Source organism: Miscanthus floridulus, chromosome 18 (genome assembly GCF_019320115.1).
Source record: "Miscanthus floridulus cultivar M001 chromosome 18, ASM1932011v1, whole genome shotgun sequence".
In the NCBI taxonomy this organism is placed as follows: domain Eukaryota; kingdom Viridiplantae; phylum Streptophyta; class Magnoliopsida; order Poales; family Poaceae; genus Miscanthus; species Miscanthus floridulus.
The window spans coordinates 11244940-11259295 of NC_089597.1; the positions used below are offsets into that span (position 1 = coordinate 11244940).

Consider the following 14356-nt stretch of genomic DNA (forward strand, 5'->3'; position numbering starts at 1 on the left):
CCCCTTCCCCTTCGGCTTTGTATTGTTCTTCTTCCTTTTCTTTTCAAGTTCATCCGAATGGGAAACTAGGGTTAGGGTTAGGGTTCCGACCCTTCTTTTTCTTTCTTCTTCCCCCTTCTTTCCCCTTTCACCTTCTTCTTTTGGGATTAACCCGAATTGGGATGGGGTTACAAATTAGGGTTAGGGTTTTGGTTGAACCTTTTCTTTCCGAATCTTAAATTGGTTCAATCGTTCGATCTTTCTTTCAATAGACCTGGCTCTGATGCCAATGTTAAATTTCGTAGGACTCAATCGAGTCAAAATCCCAGTAATCAAAGATCCTAATACACGATCTACAGAGAGGCAGAGAGAAGGGGAGTGAGAGGTTGCAGACCATCGAAGGCCGTAGTGGTCGAAGCAGTCGGAGTGGTGGAAGCGCCGGTCGGGATCTTGTTCGCTGATGCCATCTGCACGTCGGCAGCGACGTTCGGTGGAGAGAGAAGTTGGTGCAGTGACGTCCTTGGCGGCGGCGTATGCGTCGGGGTGGCGTTGCCAGTGTCGGTGGTGCTTCCCATCGCTGGCAGCGCCCCTTCTCAAGATCGGGTTAGGGTTAGGATGTCGGTGGGGTGTCTGACGGCGCGGTGAACCTCGTACCTCGTGCCCCGGCCCCCACCTTTTCTTTTATAGCGCTGTGCGACGGGAGCCCACCAACCATGTAGGGTTGGGCGTCCCCGATCAGGGCGCGAGAACAAGGCCCAAAGGCCGTTGGGCTTAATGGCGTGGGAGATCAATCCAACAGTGTGAGCTCACCAATGACCGGTGGAAGAGCGCCAGAGATACCCAAGTTGGCGAGAGCAAGCCCACGACATGCTCCCGCCGTTTGTTGCACGTGACGCCGGCGAAGCTGCAGACATGGGCATTGGACTCGTTCCAAAATCGGCCAGGGCTGGATGCGGCGACAGGTTGAGCCCGCGCTTCAGGGCCAACAGGGTGGCCTTCTCCCGCAGCAGGACATGCTGCCGGCGTCGCCGGATGGCCGTGCTTGGCTCGGTTGATGTGGACGTGGTGAGGAAGGTGGCAATTTGGAGGAGGACGAAGAGGAGCACAGCTGTGCGCTTCAAGTCCATGCTGGGTAGTACCCTGATCGTTCCCTGGACTTAGTGGCTATGGCTGGACCACCACCACTTAGCGTAGGAGCAGGCGAGCAGCAGAAAACAGAAGTGGAGATGGGTGTACGTGGTACGTGGAATAGCTTATGGTCATATATAGCTGGGAAATGCCTTGGTGGACGGGTTGGAGAGCACAGCGGACGACGAGACTGACCGAAAAAGGGCGGTGGACTTGACATGTGCCAACGCACGCACTCGCTCGCTCGCTCGTCGTCTCCTAGCTCACTTGGTCAAGTTTGGTTGGAGGCGCGTGCAGGCTGCTCTATGCGCTGGTTCGTTCAGGTTTTATGGTGGAGGCGCCGGAGTCGTCGTCGGTGCTCGTGATGAGCCGGGAGATGCCGAAGTCGGAGACGAGCGCAGTCATGTCGTCGTTGAGGAGAACGTTGCTCGGCTTGAGGTCGCAGTGGATGATCTTGACCGGTGAGTGCAAGTGCAGGTACGCCATCCCCTCGGCGATGTCGCTGCAGATGCTGAGCCGCTGCACAAGGCTTAGCTCCATCGGCGGCACCGCGTAGAGGCACCGCTCAAGGCTGCCGTTCGCCATGAACGGCTTCACCAGCGCCTTGAAGTCTGGCTGGCTGCACACCGTGATGATCCGCATGAGGTTTCGGTGCCGGATGCGACTCAGGACCTGGCACTCGCGGTTGAAGGTCTTGATCGAGTTGCCCGTCTGGAGATGCTGCAGCACCTTCACGGCGACCACGGTACTGTTGCGCAATGTGCCGCGGTACACCCTCCCGTAGCTTCCTGTCCCTATGAGCCGGTCCACGCTGAACTCCTCGGTGGCCTCAACTAGCTCCCGATATGTGATGCGAGGGTACGTACTTGTGTTCAATCCATGCCGATGAGTCACCAACGCTGCGGCGGCCCCTTAATCTATCCTGGCAGATCTTGCGGATGCCGGCCGCACAGAGCATCATCAGAGCCGCTGCGCAGATGCACACAACAACTAAGAACTTCCAGGATTGGTACCACGAGTGGTGGCGCCTTCTGCAGTGCTTGAACAATGGACCAGAGAGCCGAGGGTTGCCAAGGTAGGAGAGGCAGCTGAAATTCTCAAAAGGGCCGGTGCTGGGCACGATGCCGGTGAAGTCGTTGTATGACAGGTTCAGATATTTCAGCCTGTCGCAATTGGTCAGGCTAATGGGGATCTCGCCGCTCAGGTAGTTGTTGGAGACATCGAGGCTCTCTAGGTTCTTCAGGCGGCCAAGGGATGAAGGGAGAACACCGACAAGCGAGTTGTGTGAGAGGTCGAGCACTGTCACAGCAACACAGTCCCCTAGGCCGACCAAGATCTCACCAGTGAAGTTGTTCCAGGAAAGGTCGATCTTCTGTGCTTGCTCCAAGCTACTAAGGCCAGTTGGCAGGTTGCCTACGAGCTCATTGTGTGACAAGTTAAGTGTTATCTTAGTAGTGCTAGCGATCCCATTAGGTACCACGCCACTCAAGCTACTGCTTGAGAGGTCGATGACCAACAGGTTGCCATATCGGCCGATGCTCGGAGGTATCGACCCATACAACCTGTTTCTCTGCAGAAAGAGATAGGAGAGCTCGGTGAGGCTCCCGATGTTACTCGGGATGGTCCCTGACAGTGCGTTGTCCGACAGATCTAGCTCCCCGAGGCGTGTGGCATTATCGATGCACGCCGGGATTTCGCCCATCAAGACGTTGTTGGATAGCACAAGCTGTTCTAGTCTTGGCATCCTGCAGAGAGATGTTGGGATCGTCCCGTTCAGCATGTTGCTTTGACAGATTCAGTAACGTCAAGCTAATCATGTCCCCAAGAGATGCCGGGATCGGGCCCGATATGGAGTTCATCTCCAGGTTGAGGTATGACATGTTGCGTGTAAGCATCGAGCCAAGCCGGCTGGGTAGCCGCCCGTGCATTCCCATGGCTGCTGCGTCGACCTCCTCTAGAGATGAGCAATTTGATATCGCGGCGAAGAACGACTCTAGTTTGCTGTTGCCATTGTGGCTCCAAAACTGGTTGTAGGACAAATGCAAGTACTTGAGGTTCTTATTCCCTGAGATGATGCTCGTCGGCAGCTCGTCTGCGAGCAAGTTGTTTTCCACATCTAGCTGCACAAGTGAACTGCAGTTAGCCAGCCATTGTGGTAGTGTCCCAATTAGATTGTTGGAGTAGAGGTTGAGTGAGGCAAGCGAGTTGAAGAGGGTGCTCGAGGCTATGCGGGGAATCTTGCCAGAAAGATTGTTTCCCCCGACCTCGACATAGACTAAAGTGCAGTTGATGAATATAGCTGTTGGGATGACGCCGGACAAGTTGTTATGCGTAAGGCCCAACAACGTCATTTGTCTCAGCATGGCAAGAGACGACGGTATAACGCCATGCAACTGGTTACAGGAGAGGTCAATGGCGAAAATGATGTTGTTAAGGTTGGAGAGCTCGACTGGAACCTGTCCCGTGATGAGGTTACTGGACATGTCAAGGGTGTCGAGGCTCGTCAGGTTTGCAATGGCCTGAGGGATGGCACCAGAGATGAGGTTGTTATCCATGAAGAGGTGCCGAAGGCTCGTGAGGTTGCCGATTGCTGGAGGGATGGCACCAGAGATAAGGTTTTGGCTCATGTAGAGGTACTCAAGGCGGGTGAGGTTGCCATACAACGATGATGGTAGGGCACCAGAAATGCTATTTCCGGACATGTCGAGGCTCTGGAGGTGTGTGAGCTCACCAATGACCGGTGGAAGAGCGCCAGAGATACCCAAGTTGGCGAGAGCAAGCCCCACGACATGCTCCCGCCGTTTGTTGCACGTGACGCCGGTGAAGCTGCAGACATGGGCATTGGACTCGTTCCAATCGGCCAGGGCTGGATGCAACGACAGGTTGAGCCCGCGCTTCAGGGCCAACAGGGTGGCCTTCTCCCGCAACAGGACATGCTGCCGGCGCCGCCGGATGGCCGTGCTTGGCTCGGCTGATGTGGACGTGGTGAGTAAGGTGGCAATTTGGAGGAGGACGAAGAGGAGCATATCTGTGCGCTTCAAGTCCATGCTGGGTAGTACCCTCATCGTTCCCTGGACTTAGTGGCTATGGCTGGACCACCACCACTTAGCGTAGGAGCAGGCGAGCAGCAGAAAACAGAAGTGGAGATGGGTGTGGTACGTGGAATAGCTTATGGTCATATATAGCTGGGAAATGCCTTGGTGGACGGGTTGGAGAGCACAGCGGACGACGAGACTGACCGAAAAAGGGCGGTGGACTTGACATGTGCCAACGCACGCACTCGCTCGCTCGTCGTCTCCTAGCTCACTTGGTCAAGTTTGGTTGGAGGCGCGTGCAGGCTGCTCTATGCGCTGGTTCGTTCAGGTTTTATGGTGGGCTAGTCGTATTTGTAGACTAAAGACCTGCCAAAGAGTGTCGAGACTTTAGACCTACCAATCATCAAATTAAAGCATTTCCATTTGTAAAGGCACGTCGGTGTTTGGACAGGCTTTGATGAGAGCAAATGCCTTAGCATTGCTGCTTTGGCCCATATAAGACCAGTCTTGGTGAGAGTATTATGGGAGTTACACAACTTTAGTAGCAATGCATGAACTGCCTTTCACCTAACTTCTTTGCATGCTACTGACGTTGGATTTCACCAAGGCAACGTATATTCTTTACCAAAACGTTCATAGAAAAACTTTGCCAAGCAAGATTTATTCAGGACTTAGATGAATCATGCGAAGCAAGATAAGAAGCATGAGGTTGAGAAAACAGATATCGATATGCAAGAGAAACAGAGACGAGGGACGTCGACCTTCTTCTGGAAAAAAATAGACATCGTCTTCGTCCCGGTCTCGTCAAGTGTGATTGCAGCCTGCTTGCATGTTTCAGTAGATTGGACCTAGGAAAATCGTGGTGTGGGTTTGTTCAGGTTTACTGTGGTCTAGTGGTAGGAAACGACTACATAGAAAGTATGTCAATTTAGGCTTTATTAATTACTAGCAAATATGTCTGTGTGTTACAACGGGACGTATAAGTTATTGTGTAGTCACCTAAACAATTCCTGAGCCAAATATTAATTGAGTGGTTGTGTTATTTGTTCCAATAGGTCTTGAATTCAGATTACATAAGCAAACGTGTCCATGCATTATAACAGAACGTATAACTTGTTGCTCTACTATCAAGTTGATTTTTTGAGACGCCTACTTTCATTTACTGAGTTAGCATATATTTGTATCAAATATGTCTCTCAAAATACAGATTCATTTTCGAAAACTCATGTGCCATTACAGATGTGGAGGAGTATGTGTAACCCGTCTTCAAATATCCACTCCAACCCTAGCTCACAGTCGACATCCACCACATAGATAAATAAAAAAAAGCAGTCGCAGCGCTCTCCCATCTTCTCTTCTCTTCCATGATTTTCTACCTTTCTTATCTTGCACAGGCAGCAACCGTCAGCTCCCCAACCCAACGGCCGCGGATCCTCGGATTCCAGATCCCGCGCTTCCGTATCTCCCCTCCCCGGCCTCTAGATCTATCTCGTTAGTGGCAGTAGTGGCGGGGCTAGTCGTTCCTGCAAGCTCCAAACTACTGCATAAGCTGACTCACTGCATATGTAGAAGGCATGTATACATATCTGCATGTAGTATAACAAAAGAAACCTTGATATGACCAGAAAGTACACCACATATATCAATGTTAAGAGAAACTCCATTTCCTACTGGATGATGTACATATAGTTTTCTGCTAAAAGATGACACCAGAAGCCATCGAATACTACAATTAATTCCACCATGCCTCAACAACAATTTTACTTGACCAACATTAGGTCCACTTCATGTAACACCCTCGGTGTTACACTGTAAAATTTTTGCTAAAACACTGCATGGGCATCATGTTTATGTGATAGTGTATGTAATATAGTGTGTAAATCAATTTCTGTAACTCAAAACGTTCATCGGAAACGCGAAACGAATGTTATATTTCATGTCGCGTTATATCACTTAGGGTTTTAAAATGAATTTTTATTGAACGAAAATGCTATAGAACGTATATACGAAACTTTAATAAAGTTTGTAGTACAAACTTCATAGGTGACAATGAAATACCTGCGATCCAGAAATGAATTCACTAGCTAGCATGGTTGGTAGCTTGGAAATCGAAGTTGACGCAAATCCGAGCAAGACTTACCAAATCTCTAAGTCGGAAAAGGGTTTGACGAAGCCATGTTGGATAATTTTTGTAGGAGGATTGGGTTAAGTAGTGGGGTGGTTTTAGGGCTGATTTTAATAGCTCAATATGCCCTCTTATGAATGAAATAGGTGGTTTAGCAATTGAAGCATTGAATTAGGTTTTTGGGACGCTTTAAAAAGCGTGCATGGCACGTTTTGGGCCGAGTTCTTCGCGTGGGTGCGGTCACTGTGCCTCGGCTCTCGGCGTCACCGCGCCGCACACCACACGCGTGCCACCACGCTGGCCGGGTCTGCCTCGGGCCATCGTGAGCCGGCATACTGCTGGCGCCGCGCTACTGGCCTTTGCCACCCCGGTGCTCGCTGCCCTGCAAGCGCCGCTCGCCCCGTGCATGGCCCAGCTGCAGCTGCGCTACCACCACCCTCAACCCGCTGCCGCACTGCTGCTGCCTGCTTCGGCCACCGCTGCTGCGCTAGGCCGTGTTGTACGAGCAGAGCACGTACGCGCCCACGCCGTGCACCGCAGCGCTCGGCGGGCCCGATGTCTGGCTGGTCCACTGTCGCCTAGCCTCCTGTCTCGCCGAGCCATGCTGTGCCACAGCGTCGCGTCGCTTTCACCTGTGTTGCTGAGCCACCGCCATCCCATCACTGTTGTGCTGCGCTGTCACTATCGCGTCCGCCTGCGCTCTGCATCGCTGCCGTCTAGAGTTAGTGCACATGGGCGTGCAGAGACCACCGCTTGTCGTTCGCCATTAATGGCGTGACGCCAAGGCTCGGGCTAGCAGCCGAACCCCATTCCCTTCTTTCCTTGTTTCCTCTATCGCCATGGTCGCTGGACCCGCACCTTCAATTCACCATGGTGGAGTCACCTCGGTCCAATTAACGTTGCTCGCCGCTTCGTTGGGTAGTCAGCCAGCCACCCGACCCCATCTTGCATTGATCCTTGCCGTGCCATGCTTCAATTTGGAGCTTTCTTCCTGCCGGTCAATAAGACCATATCGGCATGCGTCGACGGCAAGGCCCCCACTCCAGAGCTGCTTGCGTTCGATTTGTTGCGCCGCCAGCTTTGCCTCCACCTACCCATCACCCAACACACCTTTGCCAAGCTGCTACCACCTCCTAGCCACCCCTAACGCGGTCTTGCCACCACGGAGCACCACCGCACCATCCGTGCGCAAGCGGTCAGCTTGGCTCGGGCCTCCTCTGGCCGAACTACCACCTCGGCTAGGTCTGTGGTGTGTTCCTGGAGCTCACACACTACTCCAATTGCTCCGGCATTGTTGTAGCTCACTGGAACGTCACCGCCTTGTCGTAGGAGCTCCGCCGCCGTGGTCCAGCTTTACTACGACATCCCGGCTTGCGTTTTTATCGCCCAGCGCCTCATGTTCGCGCCTAGGTAGGTATCGGCTCTTTAGATAGGGCAGGGTGGGTCTCGGGTGCCCGACGGGGGTCGTCGGTGCCACCGGCCGCCGTGCCGGCGTGCGCGGCCGGGTCAAGGAGCCCCCCGATGTGAAGACAGGTTGTTGCAGGGGCCGTTTTACGTAATCGCACACTAAAGGAATAGTGCGCTTAGTGCTTACGCTATTACTGGGTAGGCCGAGGGTGTTTTCAAAAAATGATCGGCGCGCGGGCCTCCTCGTTACGGGCCGTCACTGCGCAGTTGGGCGCGCTGGCGGGTTGCGTGTGTGCGCGCGCGCTGCCCGGGAGTGGGCCGAGCCGCGATGGGCCACGTCGGGCTGGTTCGCTTTTCTCCTTTCTAACGAATTAGTTAATGTTCTTTTAAATTACATTGTGAGCTGATCTTAGATAATCAGTATAAAATTGTGTAAGTGTCCAAAAATCGCGAAGTAAATTTTGTTAGTTTTCTAAATTCATGATCTAGCTTTTAGTGTAATTAGTTCATATAGTTCTATGGTATCTTTAGGGTTACTTTAATTGTTGTAAAATGCTTGTTGTTATAAGGATTATTAGAGAATGAATTTTCGTAATGAAATGGTAGAAGTGCTAGCTCTGAAAATTTTACAGTAGGCTCATAACATTATTAGGCACTCACTGTAATTTTTGTAGCCTTAAGAATATGTTGATAACTATGGTAGCTAGTACTCCCTGTTTTAATATATATATATAGTAAATTGGTATTAAGAGTAAGAATGCCTTTAGTTGCTAAGTTAATACATGCAATGCTTCATACCTGTTAGTGGAAATGATAGGCAATTTAGCTTCTTAGTCGGTAGAGCTAAGGTAGTAGCTTGATGGATGTATTTTATTTTAAAAGTTGTTGTTGCCGTATTACTAAATGTTGCATCATCATTTCATGCATGTAGATAATGAGTTGGTAGAGTTCATGCCTACGGGCGAACAGGAATACGAGGAGATCATTCAGGAGTACGAGGAGGAGATTCTCATACAGGAGGGAGCCCTGGAGCTTTCAGTTGCTGACTTTGTTGACACACCACCTGCTCAAGGCAAGCCCCGGTGCATAACCCTTATTTTTGAATAATCATTGAATATATATCTATGCGATGTGCATTTACGTTATAGACATTTTATGGAAACTACATGCATAGATATACTTTCCTATGAGTTCTACTAGTATAGGTTGAGTAGCTGCTATGCTCAGAATTTTGGTAGCGCGAGTAACCTGCCGTTACTCGCAATAGGTGAATATTATTATCATTCATGATAAAATGATGGAAAGGAAAAATGGTGACCGAGTAGGGATATGGTATGGGTATTGGTGGGTGTAAGAGGTTGTGTCGCGCGGCCAACAAGGCATAGCTTGGTTACACTTTTCCCTGTCTAAGTCGGTTAAGGACCGGTTGTTGCATTGGGTTCTAGGCAAGTCACAGACTTATTATCCCAAGCACATACTTGGGTATAGGCGCATGGAAGACTTGTTGCTCTCTTATCGTGGGTTTTGGCTCTTTCCGGACCGACTGATTGGAGGTGGGGATGGTGGAGGTCTAAGCACCGCACTGAGTCCTGTGTAACACCTCTGGTGTTATGAGCTTGCTTAGCACCTTAACTAAGGCCTAAAAGAAATTAATTAACCAAGCTCTCATGTTTTAAAGTTTTAAACTCACATAAAATGATAAAACAAAGTATCCATGTTTTTGTATAGCTTGATGGTTCCCGGTGAGTACCTTGGTTTGGTGTAGTTCGTAGGTTGGTTTGACGCTGCAACCTTGCCCCAAAAATATCCTGAAGTCCCTTCGTAACGTATTGGAACTCGTCCTTGCTACTCGACCCGTCTATGTCGCCTGTTCTCGACGTTGTTGCGTTGCCGGCCGTGTTGCTGTTGCAGTTGACGGCGCGGTGGCACAGCTCTTTGGAGCTATCCATGCCAACCGACACGCTCTGCCGGCCACCTTGGGCCAGGCCAAATTCTTCCTATCCTTCTCTGCTCTATCTATCTCTATCTCCGATTGATTTTTCCAAGCCGTGGCCTGCTGGCGCTGTTGCCTCATACGCTCATGTCCTCTTGCTCCTCTCTCTCTCTCTTTCTTTTTCTTTGCCCCGTGCGTCCCAATCCGCTCGTTCTTCAGCTCGCCCTCACCGCAGCGCTCCTGCCATGGCTACACCGTCGGTGCCCGTCTCTCCCCGCGCGAGCGCACGCACCGCCCTGCTCCTCCCTCCCTTTTCCCCAGCCCGCCGTCATTTCCTTTTTCCCACCTCGCGTGAGCATGCGCAAGTTCTCTGTGCTGCCCCTTCTTTCCGCTGCTGTGGCCATGCAACTCCGCCTCACGCGAGCAACCGCCCTGAGCCCTGGTCCGCTTCGGACCGTAGCCGTCGTCCCTACGCTCTCTCCCACGCCCTCCTTTTTCCTCCCCTCCTCGCGCGCGCAGGCGCACCGCGCCACTGGCGCCCCTCCTCTTTCCTCCGTGCCGCGTCCGCGCTAGGGCTGTCCGCGCCGGTGCCGGCCTCTCCCGTGCGCCCATAGCCGCCCAAGCCCAGATGCTCCGCCGGTCCGCGCACTTCCTTGGGCCACCATCGCTGTGTGTCCCGGCCTGCACCGGTCCACTGTCCTGCTGCTCACGCCTGCGGCCGCCCCCACCACCATCCCGGTCATGTCGCCCCACCTCCCAGGCACCTCCTACGCATGCCGCAGCTACTGCCTGGGCCGAGCCCGCTGCTACCCAGAGGCGCTCGGGGCCACGCCGTGTTGGTGCCTTGCCGTAGTGCTGCTCTTCCTCGCCTTCGTGACTTTCGCCCACAGCTCACCATCACTCGGTCGTCGCGCGTGCACGCGAGTGCAGCGGGTCACCTTCGGCCGTGCTGGACAGTTGTCCATGGCGCTGCCCCTCCCGAGCTCGGCGCTGCACCCCTCCACGCCACCTCGGTGCCAGCCGCACCACCGGTCTACCCTGTCCTCCTCCTCCTCTTCGTCGTCCCCTCGCGCGCGTGCACGCCGTGCCGCGCCATCACTGCCCGTGCCCCGCCTCCTCGGCTCTCGCGGGCAGGCTGCCTAGGGCCCGCTCGGGCTTTGTCGTGGCCTGGCATGGTCGTGTAGGCTCCCCGAGCAGCTCGCCGGTGTGTGGTTAATCGCCGTCGTGCCTTCCCCGGCCCTAATGCGCCATTGCCACTGCCACTGGTCGATGCCCTGTGCCGTGCTCTGCTTTATGAAGATAGAAGAGGGTAAGAATCCAAAACGAAAATTTATACAGGGCCCTTACTGCAAATACATAACTCGTTTAAATAGTGCTTGTGGATCTCGATGCGATTAGGGAAAGCGCAAGGGACCGTTTTGCAAAAATTGCCGTCGCCACTGTCACCTAGGCCACGCACGTGCCTGTGGGCCATGTCGCACTGGGCCGGTCGCGCCGTCCCCGTGATGGGCCACACGTGCGCCCGTTTAGGCTGCTGCCCGTGCCGTCTGCCCCTAGGCCTGGTGCCGCGCGAGCGTTGGGCCGGCTGTGCCGCCCGCGCTTGCTGCCCGCCGGCCTGGGCCACCTGCGGCCTCTGGACCTGGCCATGCTGGGTCGTTGGGCCGGTTAGTTGCCACTGACTTTTCCATTAGCTAAATGCTTTTCTAATATAAGTTTCTAGTTTAACTGGTAAAAATCAGTAGCAATTTGTGTAGTGATCCAAAAATTATGAAACCAATTTTGTTAGTCTCCTAAAATCATGATCTACCTGTTAGTATAGTTTGTTCGCATAGTGTGGTAATATTCTTGAAAGCTATATATTTAAATTGGGATACTTAATATTGTAAAAATATAGCTTATATGAATTGTTGTGATAAATCGATGATAGTGTTGAATCTAAAATTTTTACAGTAGGCTCTTAGCAATAATAGGTACTCGTGGTAATTTTTTTAGCTCCAGAATAATCCATTTACTAGGTAGCTAATGATGCTCTATTTCGAACAAGGATTAAATCGATAGAATAAAATAAAGAAACACCTTGGTTTATATAACGAAAATTATTGTTGGGAAATAACGCCTTATCCGACAACGTGTATATGTAGCCTAAGTACGGTCGTCGTTAGAACTAGCCCGTTAACTCGAGAGGCGTATGTCGTATTTTACGAGCCACGATTGTCGTTGATTAATTACATCTTTGCATTGCATCGCATGCATATCATAAGAGGGACGTCGATGGATCACGGAGTCATCGGGAGTTGCTGGAGCAATGGTGCTTTTGGAGATCATGTTGCCATGATGGGAAGCTAACTTCTGATTATATTTTACCCAGGCAAGCCCCAGTGCATAACCCCTACTTTTCTGCAGTTTAAATTATAATTATGCATTAAGTTTTAAGGAGTTGAATGACACCCACTTGTATATATATATATATATATCTTTATCCTATGAGTCTTACTAGTATGACAGAATCATGTAGAATGCTATGCTACAGGACTCCGGTATAAGTCGAGTGATTGCCTGTCACTCGCGAGAGATAGGAAATATATTACGGGAATATTATCACTTGAAAGATATAAGTGGTGGAAAGGAAAATGGTGACCGGGCAGGGATATGGTTTGGGTATTGGTGGGTGTAAAAAGTTGTGTCGCTACGGATACGGGGCATAGCTTGGTTACACCGTTTTTCCCTGTCTGTGTCAGTTAAGGACCAATCATTGCATAAGCCATCGAGGCAAGTCACAGATCTTTTTATCCTGAGCATATACTTATGTATGGGCGCTTGGAAGACTTGTTGCTCTGTTGTCGCGGATTCGGCTCTTTCTAGACCGACTGATTGGAGGCGGGGATGGTGGAGGTCCTTGCACCGCACTGAGTCTGGGACTCAGGGGTGGGGGCTTGGAGTCCAAGTTTGGACGGGGACCTGGACACCCGGGACAGGAGGGTGATGGGTTGGTCCTGCTTGTGCCTTGGGTACAAGCGGGGCGTGTGTTTTGGGGGTACCCAGCTAGAGGCATTGATTCACGAATCGCCAGGCAATCCGGTACGACTTGTTTCATGCCTAGCATCGAAGTAAGAACTGAAAGACGGAAGATGGAAAGAAAAGGAAATTTTATTGCTTACCACTTGCTTGAAAGTAGTACAGGTGCTTACATAGAATGGTTAGTTAATGAACCAATGCGGCTCTTAATAAAAATCGAATATAAGGACGCACGCTTAGTAATGCTTTCCTCCAAATGCAATAAACCCACAAGCCAGATAGCCTTGCATATCCTTGGAGTCTTTTCTTTTCTCCTGTTGGGTAAGTCTTGCTGAGTATAATTGAGTACTCAGGGTTTTATTCCCCCTGTTGCAGGTGACAGGTGGATGCGAGAGCTAACCCTTCGGTGTGGATACCTCCTGGTGGGCTCAGCGAGGATTCCTTTATGTTGCGATCATAGTTTATTTACAACTCTCACCAAATATTTTTACAAATGAAAGCATTACAACCTGTTGTCATAACTTATATACTAATGCTTCATCATGCTATGAATATCTATTGATTTTCGTTGTAATTCTGATCACATGTTTATATTCCGCTGTTCAATTAAATTGTTCATAACTTTGATAATATGAATTCATTCCACTGTTATATTAATAAATATTATACTCTGATGTTGTATTAAAAGTGATGTAAGAAATGGTTCAGAATGATGTAAACTTTATTCTCTCATTTGTGATTCTGATGGCAAAAATATGGATTTTTGGGTTCTCCCCTGGGGTGAGCCTGACGGAACCGAGTAATTTAGTGTCTAATGGAAGCCAAGCACTCCTATGAGGCATTAGATTAGGCGGTTCTACCACAGGTGGTATCAGAGAGCAAATGAGGAAATAAGGCTTCAAAAACCTTTTATAAACTAAAATTTGACAACAAATGCTTCCAAAAAGTTAGGGCATCTTTATGCGAAATATATAAGTAGCCCTATTACTATGGTTATGTATCCAGGATAGATGATACTTTGCTGACTTAGATAGGATTAATCAAGTTTCTGCAGGTACACTGACTCAAGCATAGTTTGATAGTATCAACTAGCTATAGGGAGAGAATGATGTGCCAAAAACTCTGAGAACGGTTGCCCTATATGTTGGCAACAGTGAAAGGACGTATAGGACGTGCATTCATGCATATCCCATTTGTGCATATAGCACTCGTATTACTTACTGATACGCTACCCATAGGTGTCACGCGTGTCGTATTACGCACGACTGGCTCGTTTCTATCCTAGAGTTAGGTCTGCGCTGTGGCTTCATGCTCTGCGTTTGCCCATAGTTCACGTTGGTCGTGACCCACGTCTTCCTGTACCCCTTTTCTGTGCTCTTGTCGAACCCTTTCCCTACAGTCGTACTAGTTAGTATTGACCTCGAACGTCGCTCGCCTCGAAACATGCGGAATTTGGTCGATTCGTCGTAGTGATCTCGCGCGGGAACCCTGGTGAACCGCACTAGGACCACTGAATGCTCCACCTTTATAAGCAGAGCCTGACTTAGCCATTGGTGTCACCATTCGGCGCACTTTAGCTCGCTTAGCTTTTTTTTTAGCTAGCTTTTGGCTTAGCCTTCCTTGCAACCACCGCCAGAGATGGCAGGAGCCTGGGTTAGTACCTACTGCTTGGACGTTGAGGGTTTTCCCAGAATCCTGCATGCCACCCTATAGAAGCTCAGAGTCAAAGATTGT

The 14356-nt window shown here is 50.6% G+C and overlaps 1 pseudogene; it reads right to left on the minus strand.

Annotated features, from left to right (window-relative positions):
* Positions 1–1410: 1410 nt before the first annotated feature.
* LOC136523288 (putative leucine-rich repeat receptor-like serine/threonine-protein kinase At2g24130) lies at positions 1411–4154 on the minus strand (annotated as a pseudogene).
* Between the last annotated feature and the right edge of the window lie 10202 nt (positions 4155–14356).